Source organism: Typopeltis vanoorti, chromosome 3 (genome assembly GCF_054136105.1).
Source record: "Typopeltis vanoorti isolate ZY-2024b chromosome 3, IOZ_Tvanoo_1.0, whole genome shotgun sequence".
NCBI lineage: Eukaryota > Metazoa > Arthropoda > Arachnida > Uropygi > Thelyphonidae > Typopeltis > Typopeltis vanoorti.
In genome coordinates, this window is record NC_143551.1 from 119,179,067 (window position 1) to 119,192,907 (window position 13,841).

General features: G+C 38.3%; 1 protein-coding gene across 1 annotated transcript in view; it reads left to right on the plus strand.

Moving 5' to 3' along the window:
* The window catches only part of LOC150108517 (receptor-type tyrosine-protein phosphatase mu-like), a 1,155,664-nt gene that overhangs the window by 74,854 nt on the left and 1,066,969 nt on the right, over positions 1-13,841 (plus strand). The gene's annotated exons all lie outside the window — the stretch shown is intronic.

Here is a 13,841-nt window from a genome sequence, read left to right on the forward strand (position 1 = left end):
AAAAAAAATTAGAAGTTTCAGTTTAATTGTCAGTTTTATTTACTTAAAGCCAATTTTTCATGTGTGATGTCATAAATCTTTAATTTCTGTATGTTTTTCAATTTTTTGTATGTTTACTTTACTTGTCATATTTAATGGGGAATGCTGATCATTACAAATGTCCATTTTGTTAGTTATCACTGATTTTGTCATAATGGAATATGACCAATTAGAGAATTAGGATATCGTTATCAAAAGCAGTAATAAAAGGTGAATATACAAATGCCTGGGTAGTGCTTGTGTGTTTTAAGTAGCAAGCTAAGGCAACTCCGATGCTGAGGATTGTATTCTCATAATTTGCTCAAAAGAATTTTTTTTCATATTTTATCACCATTTATCTGCCATTATTCATTTTATTTTTAACTGTGGAAATATATCCTTTTTTTTTTTTTTTAACAATATGTGCACCTCCTGAGTTATGTTTACCATATGAGTGGTGGTTGAGCTTTTTTTTAAAATTTTTAATGCTCTCTCTCTCTCTCTCTCTCTTCAGTATTCTGCAATTGAGCAGGTTCTTCTTTTAGTAGCAGAAACTTTCCTTCCACTCTCTTCTGTTCTGAGCCGTCTCTTTGAAAGTTGTGTACCTATCTCCATTCAGCATGTCATCTAATATTGTTTTCCTTACTCTTGCTCTGCATCTTTTTCCACCTATTTTTCCTTCAATGGCATCTCTGATGATTCCATTCCCTCTCAGAATACGTCTGATCCAGTTTCCCTTGCTTCTTTTTATCCTCCTTAACAGACTTCTTTCTTCTTCTACTCTTTTTAAGACCTCTTCATTAGTTATTTTATCTGTCCATTTGATTTTTTCCCATCCTTCTCCAAATCCACATTTCAAAGCTTTCCAAAATCTTAATTTCTTCTTTCTTCAATGTCCAAATTTCAGCTGCATAGAGAGCAACACTCCACACATAACATTTTATTAGTCTTTTCTTTAGGTTTCTATCCATTTTACTTCTGAATAAGTTTCATTTTCTATTAAAGGCATCTCTTCCTATTGCTATTTTTGCTTTTATGCTGCTTTTGCATCTTCCATCACTGCTAATCAAACTTCCTAGATATTTAAATGTCTTTACTTGATTCAATTTTCCTCCATTTATTCTGATATCCATATTTGCCTCTTTCCTTGCTATTTTCATTACCTTTGTTTTTCTTCTGTTAATTTTCATTCCATAATTGATACAGGATTCCAGTAATCTGTTCAACAGATGTTGTAGTCCTGTTTCAGTATTTGATAATAATGCCTTGTCATCTGCATATTATCTTATTGCAAATATCTGTCTACCTCTAATCTTTATTCCTTCTTCCGAATTCTCCACTGCTTCTTTAAGCATTGCTTCAGAATGCATATTAAACAAAATTGGTGACAGAGAACAGCCTTGTCTTACTCCTTATCCAATGATACCTGGTTCTGTTGTACCATATTATTATTATTATTTGACACCTCCAGGGAGGCCAAAGACTCATCGAGGGAGAGTGTGCCAACAGCATCAAACGATTGGTCCCCTTCCAACTACTAACTGTGCTCAAACTTACTTAACTGAGTAAGTTAAGTAAGTTTGAGCCCATTTGTAGCAGAGGCTCTACCAATAGACCAACCTTTGCCGGCTATGTCTCTCACCATGGCAATTTGTCCCGTATATAGTGAAATAATTAGCCTTCTGTCTTTTCAATCTATACCAATCTTTTCCATTACTTCAAACATCTTATCCCATTTTACAAAGTCAAAAGCTTTTTCAAAATCTATATAACAGATATTGACTTCTTTATTTACTTCCGGACTTCTTTCACTTACTATTTTTAATAGTCCAATCGCATCTCTTGTTCCCTTACCTTTCCTGGTCTTGTCCAAGAAATTCTTCCACTTTAGATGCAGTTCTTCATGTTAAGATTCTCATAAGTGTTTTTGATGTATGGTAAATGAGGCTTATTGTTCTAAAATCCTTGCAGTTCACTGCATTACTTTTCTTTGGTGACAGAAGGGGATATAACAACAGGAATAGAAGTCGCTGGGTATAGCATTTTTCGTCAGGATAGGAGACGAAAGCGTGGTGGTGGGGTACTGCTTATGATAAGTGATGACATATGTCCTCTAAGAGTGGAGGCTTTGGAAGGAAGTGAGACAAATGATTTTGAGAGCGTATGGTGTGAGGTAGAGGTAGGCAAGACAGGATATTTAGTGGGGTGTTGCTATAGACCCAGGAACACAGAGGATGGGGACCAGGAGATGTTTAGACAGCTAAGTTTGGCAAGTGCAAGAAGAATGATTGTTATGGGAGATTTTAACTACAGTAGTATAAATTGGAGAGAGAAAGATGCATGTAGCAATAGGGGAATGGAATTTCTAGAATTCTTGAGGGACAAATGTCTTAGGCAACATGTAACAAAGGTAACAAGAGGTTCAAGAGTTTTGGATTTGGTTATAGCATCAGAAGAGTTGATAATAACTGAGTTGACATCTCTCCCACCAGTTGGAGAGAGTGACCATATGATTTTGACTTGGAAAATGAATAGACATGCAGGAGTATCAAAGAGACGAGAACTAATTATAGGCCATTCTGTGTGTCATGAGTAGTCGTTAAGATCTTGGAGAAAGTAGTGAGGGACCGTATACAGCATTGGGCAGATGAGGGTAATGTTAGCTGTGAGAGTCAACATGGATTTGTGAAAGGGCGCTCTTGTTTTAGCAATATGCTAGCCTTTTATAATAAAGTTACAAGAACATTAGATGAGGTAAAGGCATATACTGCAATTTTCTTAGACATAGCGAAGGCATTTGACAGGGTGCCACATGATAAGCTGATATTTAAGTTGCAGCACATGGGTCTGAATGTCAGATTGGTCAACTGGATTTAGGATTAGCTGTCTGATAGGTATCAGAGAGTTGTGTATGGTGGAGCAGTTTCAAGGAGGCAGAGGGTTCCAAGTGGGGTCCCACAGGGCTCAATACTAGGACCTATATTGTTGGTCAATGATCAATGACATTGTCAGTGGATTGCAAGGGGATATTCAGTTCTTTGCAGATGATGCGAAGTTGGGAAGGATTATTAGTAATAGTGCAGATGTGGTAGCCCTGTAAGAGGATTTGAATAAGCTAGATAGATGGGCAAATGAAAGGGGGTGTCAGTTTAATGCAGCAAAATGTAAGGCCTTGAAGTTTGGGAAACATTGCTGGGATGCTACATACTCTATGGGAGGAGTTATACTGGAGGAGGTAAGGGAGACAAGAGATCTAGGGTTGATGATTGATAGAAAACTGAAGTTTAGGGGACATATTGCAAAGGTTGTGAAGGTAACACAGAGGATTGCTGCAGTTATGAGAAGGACACTAACATGCAGAGATAAGAGGTTTATCATTCCGTTCTATAAGTCTCTGATCAGACCACACTTGGACTATTGTTCTCAGATTTGGTCCCCAGGATTTGAAGGGGATAAAGTAACTGTGGAAAGGATACAAAGATGGATGACAAAGATGGTTTCAGGACTGTACAAGCATAGTTATGAGGATCGGCTGAGGGAATGTGGACTGCAGAGTTTGGTGGATAGAAGAAGGAGAGGTGATATGATTGAGGTGGTTACAGGGTTGACACTGGGGGAGTTCTTTCGCTTGGTTGAACAGCAGGAAGGAGTGATGAAAAGAGGCCATCCCTGGAATTTACGAAAGGAAACTGTGAGCAAGAGGGTAAGGAGTGGTTTCTTTGCGTGGAGGGTGGTTGAACCATGGAATGCATTGCCTGATGGAGTGGTGGGAGCGAGAACAGTCAATGAGTTTAAAGAGTGGTATGATAGACTTTGTGTATCTTAGGGGGGCCTTCCCTCGATGAGTCTTGACAGACTTTATGTTCTTAGGAAGGACCTCCCAAGATGAGTCTTTTGACTCCATGGAGGCCTGAATAATAATAATAATAATAATAATAATAATAATAATAATAATTAAATCTTTTGGTAGTTCTCCTTTGTTATGAATTAAATTTATTATTTTGGTTATTTCTTCAGTTCCTTTCTTCTGAAGTTGTTTCAGGAATTCTGCAGGTATTTATTATTATTATTATTATTATTTCGGGCGACTCCAGGAGTCCTTAGACTCATCGAGGGAGGCCCTAAACATCATGTCCACACAACTATGCGATTACATTCTCACAGTATCTATCATACCTTGCCTTGAACTCGTTCACCGTCATAGCACCCACAACAGACTCTGGCAGCTTATTCCACTCATTTACCACTCTAAAAGAAAAGATCCCAGCTCTAACACCCCTGCTAACCACACTCTTGCCCAGCTTCCATAGGTGTCCCCTAGTTCTCCCACCACCAGTCCTGATCTCAAAAATATCCTCTGAATTAATCCTATAGAATCCCTTTAGCAATTTGAATGTCTCAATCATATCTCCCCTCCTCCGCCTATCAACTAGTTTCTGCAACCCACAAATCTTCAACCTGTTCTCATATGGTTCATTCAATAGACCTGTTATCATCTTAGTCACTCGCCTCTGGATCCTCTCCACCTCCTCCCCATCAAGAAGGAACCGAGGTGACCAAATCTGGGCACAGTAGTCGAGATGAGGTCTTATCAAGGCTCGGTACAGAGGTACAATAACTTGCTTGTCTCTGCTCATCAAGATATTTTTCAACAACCAAGTGCATTGATGAGCTGATTTAGCTACTTTTGCAATGTGCCCCCTAAACTTCATCTCCCTATCCACCAACACTCCCAAGTCCCTGGCCTCATCAATCTCTTGGAGTACAGTTCCACCAATGTGGTATACTGCTGCTAATCTTTTCACCCCAAAATGCATAACCTTACATTTTATCACATTAAATTGACATCCATTCTCCTTAGCCCAGAACTCCAATCTATCTAAGTCATCCTGCAAGACTTTGACATCTTCTGCATTCACTATTGCCCTACCCAACTTTGCATCATCAGCGAACAAATGAATTGTTCCACTTAGATCCTTCCCTATATCGTTAATGAACAGATTAAACAGCAGTGGTCCAAGAACAGAACCCTGCGGCACACCACTAGTCACAGGCCGTCTTTTGGACTCTACTCCTGAATAAACTACTCTTTGATATCTCTCCATCAACCAACCACCTATCCATCTCACCAACCCTATATCCATTCCCATATGTTGTAGTTTATGGATTAGTATTCCATGTGGTATCCTGTCAAACGCCTTTGCCAGGTCCAGCAGTATCACTGTAAACCCATTTCCCTTATCCAGTTCAGCCGTTACCTTGTTATAAAACTTGAGCAAGTTACTGAAGCATGATCTACCCTTCACAAAGCCATGCTGTCCCCTGTACAGTATCTCATTTTGATCAATCCATTCCTGTATTTTTCCCTTGACTACTTTCTCCAAGACCTTCACAACGACTCCTGATATGCTGTCGGTCGGTAATTTGCAACCGTAGTCTTGGATCCTCCTTTATGCAGTGAAACTATTTTTCCCTTCTTTCTTTAAACATCTTGGACTAAACCAGACCTGAGACTCAGATTAAACAACATGGTGAAGGGCACTGATAATTCCTTAGCCGCTTCACGCAGGACCCGTGCCGGTATACCATCCAATTCCACAGATGTGTTCACATTAAGGTTCTGTAATAGACTAGTCACCTTCACTTCATTCATCACTATTTCCGTATAAACTAATGGTTCCTTCATTTTTTCAATGTCACCACCTGGATGATATGCTTTTGCAAAGTGTGTGCTCAGTAACTCCACTTTATCGACTGATTCAGTGACCTCCTTACCATCGTCATTCCTTAAAATCATTTTGCCGTGTACAGTTTTTTTCTTGCTTGCAGCATATTGAAAGAACTGTTTGGGATTCTCTTTTGCTTGCGAAGCTAGTTTCCTTTCATAATCCGCTTTTGCTTTTTTTACCACACTTGTTACCTTTCTGGCCTGCACTTTATACCATTCGTGTGCCTGCAGGTCACCCCTTTCTTTAAATTCCCTCCACAGTTGTTTCTTTTTTTGCAGCTCAAGCTTAATGGTGTTATTCATCCATTTAACCCCTACTTGTTTTACTATTCGGACCCTAGGTATACAATCAGCCATAACCTCCTGTAAATGCTCCTTGACCACTTCCCATGGTCTATCGACGTCCAGCCCTTGCAGTTGTACATGCCATGGCACTGATCCAAGCAATCTCCTAAGTTTGTCATACTTGCCAGCACGGTAATTCCACATATACCCTGTCTTAATCAAAAATTCCACACCTTTAGCCACCTCTCAGGTCAAGACCTTATGATCACTCTCACCAATAGGTGGCAACATTGTCATATTCATTACAGTCAAATTCTCAGATGCTATTACCAGGTCAAGCACTCTCACACCCCTAGTAGTTTCAATTACATGCTGTCTCAGATAGTTATCCCTTAATAATTGAATAAAATCCTTTTCCTTCCTCACATGTGTCCTCTCCTCCTTCCAATCAATGTTACCATAGTTGAAATCCCCCATAATAATTACCCTCCTTCCACTCATTTCATCAATTTCCCTATGCATACTATCTCCACCATCTATTCCATCACCTGGTCTATAGCAGCACCCAACTGTATATTTTATTCTGCCGGTCTCAATCTCACACCAAATAGCCTCAAATGAGCTCCTTTCACTATCCTGCGATACAACTTCAATTCTCCTTGGCTGCAGTTCATCAGCTATCATCAATAATACACCTCCACCCATTTTATTCTCTCTGTCCCTCCTAAACACACTGTAACCTACACATTCTATCCCACTAACTATATCATCTTCCATCAGCCATGTTTCACTAATGCCAATAACCTGTGGCCAGGAAGAGCCAATCAAGGCCAAAAATTCTTCCTTCTTGTTCCTAATACTCCTGGCATTAGTATACATGAAATGCAGTGATCCCTTAGTCCCACCCCTATATTGATGCGTTATTCTAAATGACCCATTCCCATTTTTTGTCCTTAGTGCTGGCTCGGGTACATTATATACATTCTTACACTCATCTGTCTCATTGATGTCCGCATATCCACTCTTCCCCCCCCCTCCTTGGTAGTTCTAGTTTCCCTGGTTTTGCACATCCATTTTCACTTGGCGTTGCACATTTTGTATCACTCCGCGCAACCTAGCGATCTCACGTCCTACAAATAATTCCTCATTATTTTTATCATTTAAACCATTTTCTCTCTCTGTATGGCTGCTTTCACTTTTTCTTAGATCACCGCTCTCATTGCCATCTTGTACATCGCAATTCCCTATCAAGCCACTATTTTCACTCACATTCTGGCAATTCTGGCTTTCTTCAACCATAACTATCTCACAACCTGACACATACTTCAACTCCTCACTTTGCTTACACTTTCTGCACATTTCTGCAACTATTTCATCTATTCCTTCTGCCTTTCACAGTTTAGTTCTTTAATGGCCATTTCTACTTCTGTCTTCAAAATCTCTGGGCCTAGATCATCTTCATTTTTAATGCATACAGAGGTAAAGTACAAACTTATCATAATTTGATTTTTTTGTCTTAAATGTGTGGATCATAGGAGTATACACTAAGTAAAATCACAGAGCAGGCTGGGAATCTTCAACCTGCTTTTTTTTTTTTTTAACCCTAGTGTTATATCTTCATACTGGCTCTGTTATTATTAGTTATATTATTTACTTATCTTATTCTCAGCTATTCCGTTGCCGACAAATTTATATTCTTTTAAGTCGACTGCGCCAGCCGGCAACTGAATTCTGACACACAATTTAAAACTACTGAAAAACAATATAGGGGTCAAGTGGTTTACAGTCGTGGTCCCCCTTTCTTAGTTGCTAATGGATTCCCCTATTACTTATGCATGGTCCGAAATTTAATAAGTGGTAACTCAATTCTCAGAACAATGACAGACTCATGAGGTTTGAATTAAAGAAATACATTTATTTAGACAAATACATATATACACTTTAGTTAGAAATTCCAATTCTAAAGAGCCTGAACCCCCTCCCCCCCCTCTTAAGTTAACATATCCAAAAGGTTTACTCTAAAATCTTATTATAATGATCTCATACTCTTCTTTGTGTAACTACGTTCAGGCTCGGTTAATTCTTACAGAGTTGCTCAGTTCCTATATATAGGAATAACACATATACATAGATACATTCTACAATCCTAATATGGAGCATACAGACGTACTCCATCTTGCAAAATTCACATGGGACAATGTTCTCTCTTATGCTCAGGCTTTATCCTCCCCCAAAATTTAGTTAATATTCAAATTTAAATTTAACACAATGATATAAATGTTTCTTCCAACATAAACAGTTCGAAACCTTGGTTCCCAGCTCAGCTTAAGCTTAGGGTGTCACTTACTCTTTAGACGTAGACAGAAATGTCCAAAGAAAACAGTTCTTTAGATACAAAATGGAAGTTGACTATATGGAGCTCTTTAACCCTCTGGTTCCTATACCCTCTTTGGTTATTATTCAATTTTAATACAAAAACTTGCACCTTACTGTTCTTGCTTTTCTGGTAGTTGTTGGGATTTCCTTAATTAGACTTCTGGGTTTCCTCACTGTATATTTCTTATGGCGTCTGCGACATACTTCTATTCTTTTAGAAAAGATCACCTCTTCGGTTATTATTCAATTTTAATACAAAAACTTGCACCTTACTGTTCTTGCTTTTCTGGTAGTTGTTGGGATTTCCTTAATTAGACTTCCGGGTTTCCTCACTGTATATTTCTTATGGCATCTGCGACATACTTCTATTCTTTTAGAAAAGATCACCTCTTCGGTTATTATTCAATTTTAATACAAAAACTTGCACCTTACTGTTCTTGCTTTTCTGGTAGTTGTTGGGATTTTCTTAATTAGACTTCCGGGTTTCCTCACTGTATATTTCTTATGGCGTCTGCGACATACTTCTATTCTTTTCGAAAAGATCACCTCTTCACTGATTTATACGTTGGCATGGCTAACCAACGGGTCTTTAATGGAACTCTGGCCGCATTCCTCAGTTGTGGCTACGGTCGACACGGCACGCACAGCAACTGGAGAATGTTGCTGGGTACGGCGGCAAGCTTCACAGCTATCCAGCACTTGGATCAGGAACCAGGAACAGAAAAATAAGAGAGAGATTGAATTATGTGCCGAAACGTATATAGTCAATGTGAGCGCCCTTTCTTGGTTACTACTTCATGCACATAGCGGCAGCCGATTAGTCACCGCAGCTCCGAACTGTTTTTGACATGGCTCAATACATATATCATCTTATATACATCTTTTAGCATTTATACAAATTTTTCCTTTGTTAAATAATCCACAAACATTATCTATTTAAGTTATGGGTTTCTCAAAATTCACTTAATATCTACCTAGAAAAATGGTTAGACATAGTTCTGAATTACCAAGATGCACATTTTCTTCTGGAGGCATAAGCATGTCCATATCCATGGTTTTTAACATTACCTTATGTTGGGTCGGAAATAGGATGACTCCTTAAAAGTGAATCGGCACTTTTTCCGACACAACACTAGGAACATGACCTTGTATGATTTATTTGAATATGTCATTGTAAAAATAAATAAATAAAAGTTTGCATTTTTAAAAGAATCTCCATAGCCAAGTCATTAATGATGATGCCCTTGAGTTTGAAAGTTGCATCTAGGATGCAAAGAACTGTATAATGGTTTTCAACTAAAGTTGAAAATCATTATACAGTTCTTTATGAATTACTCATGTTTTCATAATCAGTGGAAAATGGTTCTTACCACTGTCTCAGGAAAATGAAACCACAGCACTAATCATCTTGCTGTGCTGCTTGAGATATGGATTACCCAAGATGTGCTAGAGTAGCCACCATATCTTTAACAGAATGAATATTACATATTATGCCTGTGAATTTCCTGGCAGAGCCATAGTCATCACAGATGAGGAAATTGTGCAGTTTAATAAAAAAAAACACTTTTTTCCCTAACTTTTCTTTTACACTTTTTTGTGTTATTAATGGAGAATATAATGGAGGATGTAAGACTGGATATCAGGAGGATGTTGAGAATAATAAAAGATAATAGTATGATAGAAAGGGAGTCATTGTTTTATCCAGGTATGACAGTGATGAGATCAGGAAAAGAGTAAGGATTATGCATGATATGTTAGCAGAGTGAAGAGAAAGGAATGCAGATAGTAAATGTGTGGAATGAGTTTAAAGGAGAAATTGAACTGTATAAGATTGAACAGCAATTAAATGGTTTTCATGTGGGTTATTTGGTGAGACTGGTGCCAGAAGGTAGAGTAATAAGTGTGCAGAGAATGAATCTGAGCAAGTAGGAAGTGATGTGAAAGAGCAAAAGAGTAAGGAAGGAAGGCGGGAATGAAATGGTGCATATGAATGGGGAAGTGCTTAACGTGAGTGGAGAGAATGAAAGAACAGTGCAAGGCAAACAGGGAAACGGGGGGGGGGGAGACAGTGAGAAAGGTTAATACTGAAAGAGGAAGTGAATGTGTGTGTGTGTGTGTGTGGAATGGCATGGCCCGAGATTTAGGGTGAACAATTGGATTCAAAGAAGGATCCAGGATGGGCAAGGAGAAAAAAGCAATCCTTGAGGAAGTCATGGAGAAGTCACACAGTATCAGTGAACCTTCTTATACATCCAGATATGAGCTAAGTTTATATATGAATAATAGAAGAATTATTACTATTACACCCTCCATTGAGTCAACAGACATCGTGGGAGGTAAATTCAACTGACAACATATTTATCATATAGAATCTTAAAGTCCTTAATACTCCTTGCATTAAAACCATATTCTGGTAATGCATTTCATTCACTATAATTCTCCATGTAAAAAATCTACTCCTCACACCCTTCTTCACCACAATTTACATAACTTCCAGGAATGACATGTGGTTCTTCCCCTCTTCTACTTTTTTATAATCCCCTCTGGATTAATCTGAAAAAATCGTTGGAGAGGGTCCAGTCACTCATCTCAGGACCCTCTCCAACGTCTCCACATCACATTGAAAACCAGTTGACTAGATATGAGCACAACAGTCCAAGTGTGATCTGACCAGTGCCTTATACAGTGGCACAACCACGTCCTTATCCTTGCATGTTAGATAGAGTACTTCTTATCATAGCAGCACTACGATGTGCAACCTTTGTAACCCAAGCAATATGCCCTCTAAACTTCCATCTACTGTCAATCATCACTCCCAAATCTCTAATTTCATCCACTTCCTGCAGTACAGCACCATCAATATAGTACACAGCCTTATATTTCTGCACTCCAAAATGCGACACCTTGCACTTATTGATATTAAAACTACAAGCCCACCCTTTTCTCCAAGTAAAAGGTCTATTTAAATCTTCCTGAAGGGATTCAACATCAGCAGCTATAATACTTCTCAACTTTGCATCATCTGCAAATAACTGAAGATCCAGTCAGTCCACATGATATATTGTTTACAAACAAGTTAAACAGCAGGGGCTCAAGAACAGAACCCTGGGGCACACCACTGGTTACCCTTCTTTTTTTTTTTTGAGACACTACTCCATCATACACAAAATACTGGTATCGTTCAGAGTGCCAATCGCTGATCCATCTAACCAATATATCTATTCCCATCCTTTGCAGCTTGTACACCAACTTATCATGTGGTAATCTATCAAATGCTTTTGCAAGCCAAAGAATATCACTGTATATGATTCTTCCTTATCTAAGACACTTGTTACCTTGTCATAAAATACAAGTAAATTACTAAAACTGGATCTACCCTTTACAAATCCATGCTGACCATCATTAAGAATGCTATGTCCATCAACCCAATTCTGTATTCTATTCCTTACCAATCTCTCCAACACCTTGACCCCAAATGCAATTATACAGGCTTGCCTATAGTTGGAGTTACTTCTGTTTTAGAACCATGCTTATGGAGTGATACTATTTTGCCTTCTTTCCACTCCTTAGGAACTTTACCCACTGCAAAACTTTCATTAAATAATCAGGTCAAGGGCATAGCCAACTTTAGTGCACACATTCCTTAAGAATATGTGGTGATATGTCAACCATTCCCATAGCCTTATTAACATCTAACCCAACCAACTTTTACTTCCAATTCTAATACTTGCCTCTCATCTATATATTGCATGGCATCGTTTTACACCAGTATGATATGTGCTGATAAAGTGCTCATTCAGTAATTTCACTATATCCTTTGCTGCTGTTAGTCTGCTGCCACAACTATCCGCCAGTGTTAGTCTGCCATAATTATTCTTCCTCTTGCTTGCAATGTAGTGAAAAAATTCCCTTGAGTTAACCTTGGTCTGATCAGCCAATCTCCTCTCATATTGCATCTTTCTTTACCATGCTCGTCACCTTTCTAGCCTGCACTTTATACTCTTCATGCATCTGATCACCACTGTCTTGTACCTCCTCTATAACATTTTCTTTTCCAGCACATCTTGCTTGATTTCACTGTTCATCTATTTCAATCCTACTCTATTTACTCGCTTAACCCTTGTATGCAGTCATACATTGCTTTTGTCAGATACTGCCTTGTGAGTTTCCATACATTATTAATGTGTTTTCAGCTCAGCTCATTTACCCAATGTTCTGATGTTAACTAACTGACTACAGAGCTTCCTATAATCACCTGCTTTATACTTCCATGTGTATCCATTTTTGGCAGTAACCTTTCTTGTTATATCACTTCCCAAACAAGTACTTCATGATCAATCTCTCCAGCTGGCGGCAGTGTCAACACTTCATTAACAACTACATCTTGTGAATTTATCACCAAATCCAATACATTAAAGCATTTAATTGCTTCAGTCACATGCTTCTTAAGATACTGGTCTCTTAGAAATTCCACAACCTTCTTCTCCTTGTTCTCATACACTATCTCCTCCTTCCATTCTATATTCTTGTAATTAAAGTCTCTCATAAGAATCACTTTTTCATGTGCCCAACTAATTTGCCTAAAAATTTCACAGTCGGTATTCTCTGCATTCCCTGGCCTATAATAGTATCTTATTAGATATGCTAACCTGTTTATTTCATCTTCACACCATACAGATTCAAAATCTATGCATGCACTATCAACTTCCACACTTTGCAGACACAATTCCTCTACAATCATTAACAGAACTTCTCCTCCTCTTTTCACATTTCTATTCTTCTGGAAAATTATATATCATTCTAATTCTATTCCTGACATCACATATTCCTCAGATAACCAAGTTTCACTTATTCCAATTATCTTTGGGCATACTGACTCAACCAGTGCAACAACCTCAGCTCTCTAGATTCTAATACTATTTACATTTGTGTAGAAACATAACAATCCCTGTGTGTTTGAGGCCATTCTACCAAGCACCAACATTCTTTATTCTAATTTAATATTTAATAAGCCGAAAGGCTATTTTACCGGTGAACATGTTAATAAAAAGGGGGGATGGTAAATCCCTTTATGTTTTTAATAGCCGGGTACGAAACTCGGATCGAAATCCATCGTAATCCATAGTTTCATGCCGAAAAAACTATCGGCAGGCCCAAGTATAAATGATCACTTGGATAGTACAACACCAAGGAAACTCCATGCAAAGGTGGAGCAAGCTCACTCACTAACTTTAATATTCTTTCATAATGTAAAACCTAGCTCCTGAGAGATGTATATATATATTGTTTTACATTATGAGAAGAGGTCACTACCCAGACCGGTTTCAACCTTTCATCTTATTAAATATTAAATTAGTAATTAACATTAAATATAAGAGTACACCACTTCGGCAATTCGATAGTAAAGGTATGTAAGTTCTTGTTCACTTAAAAA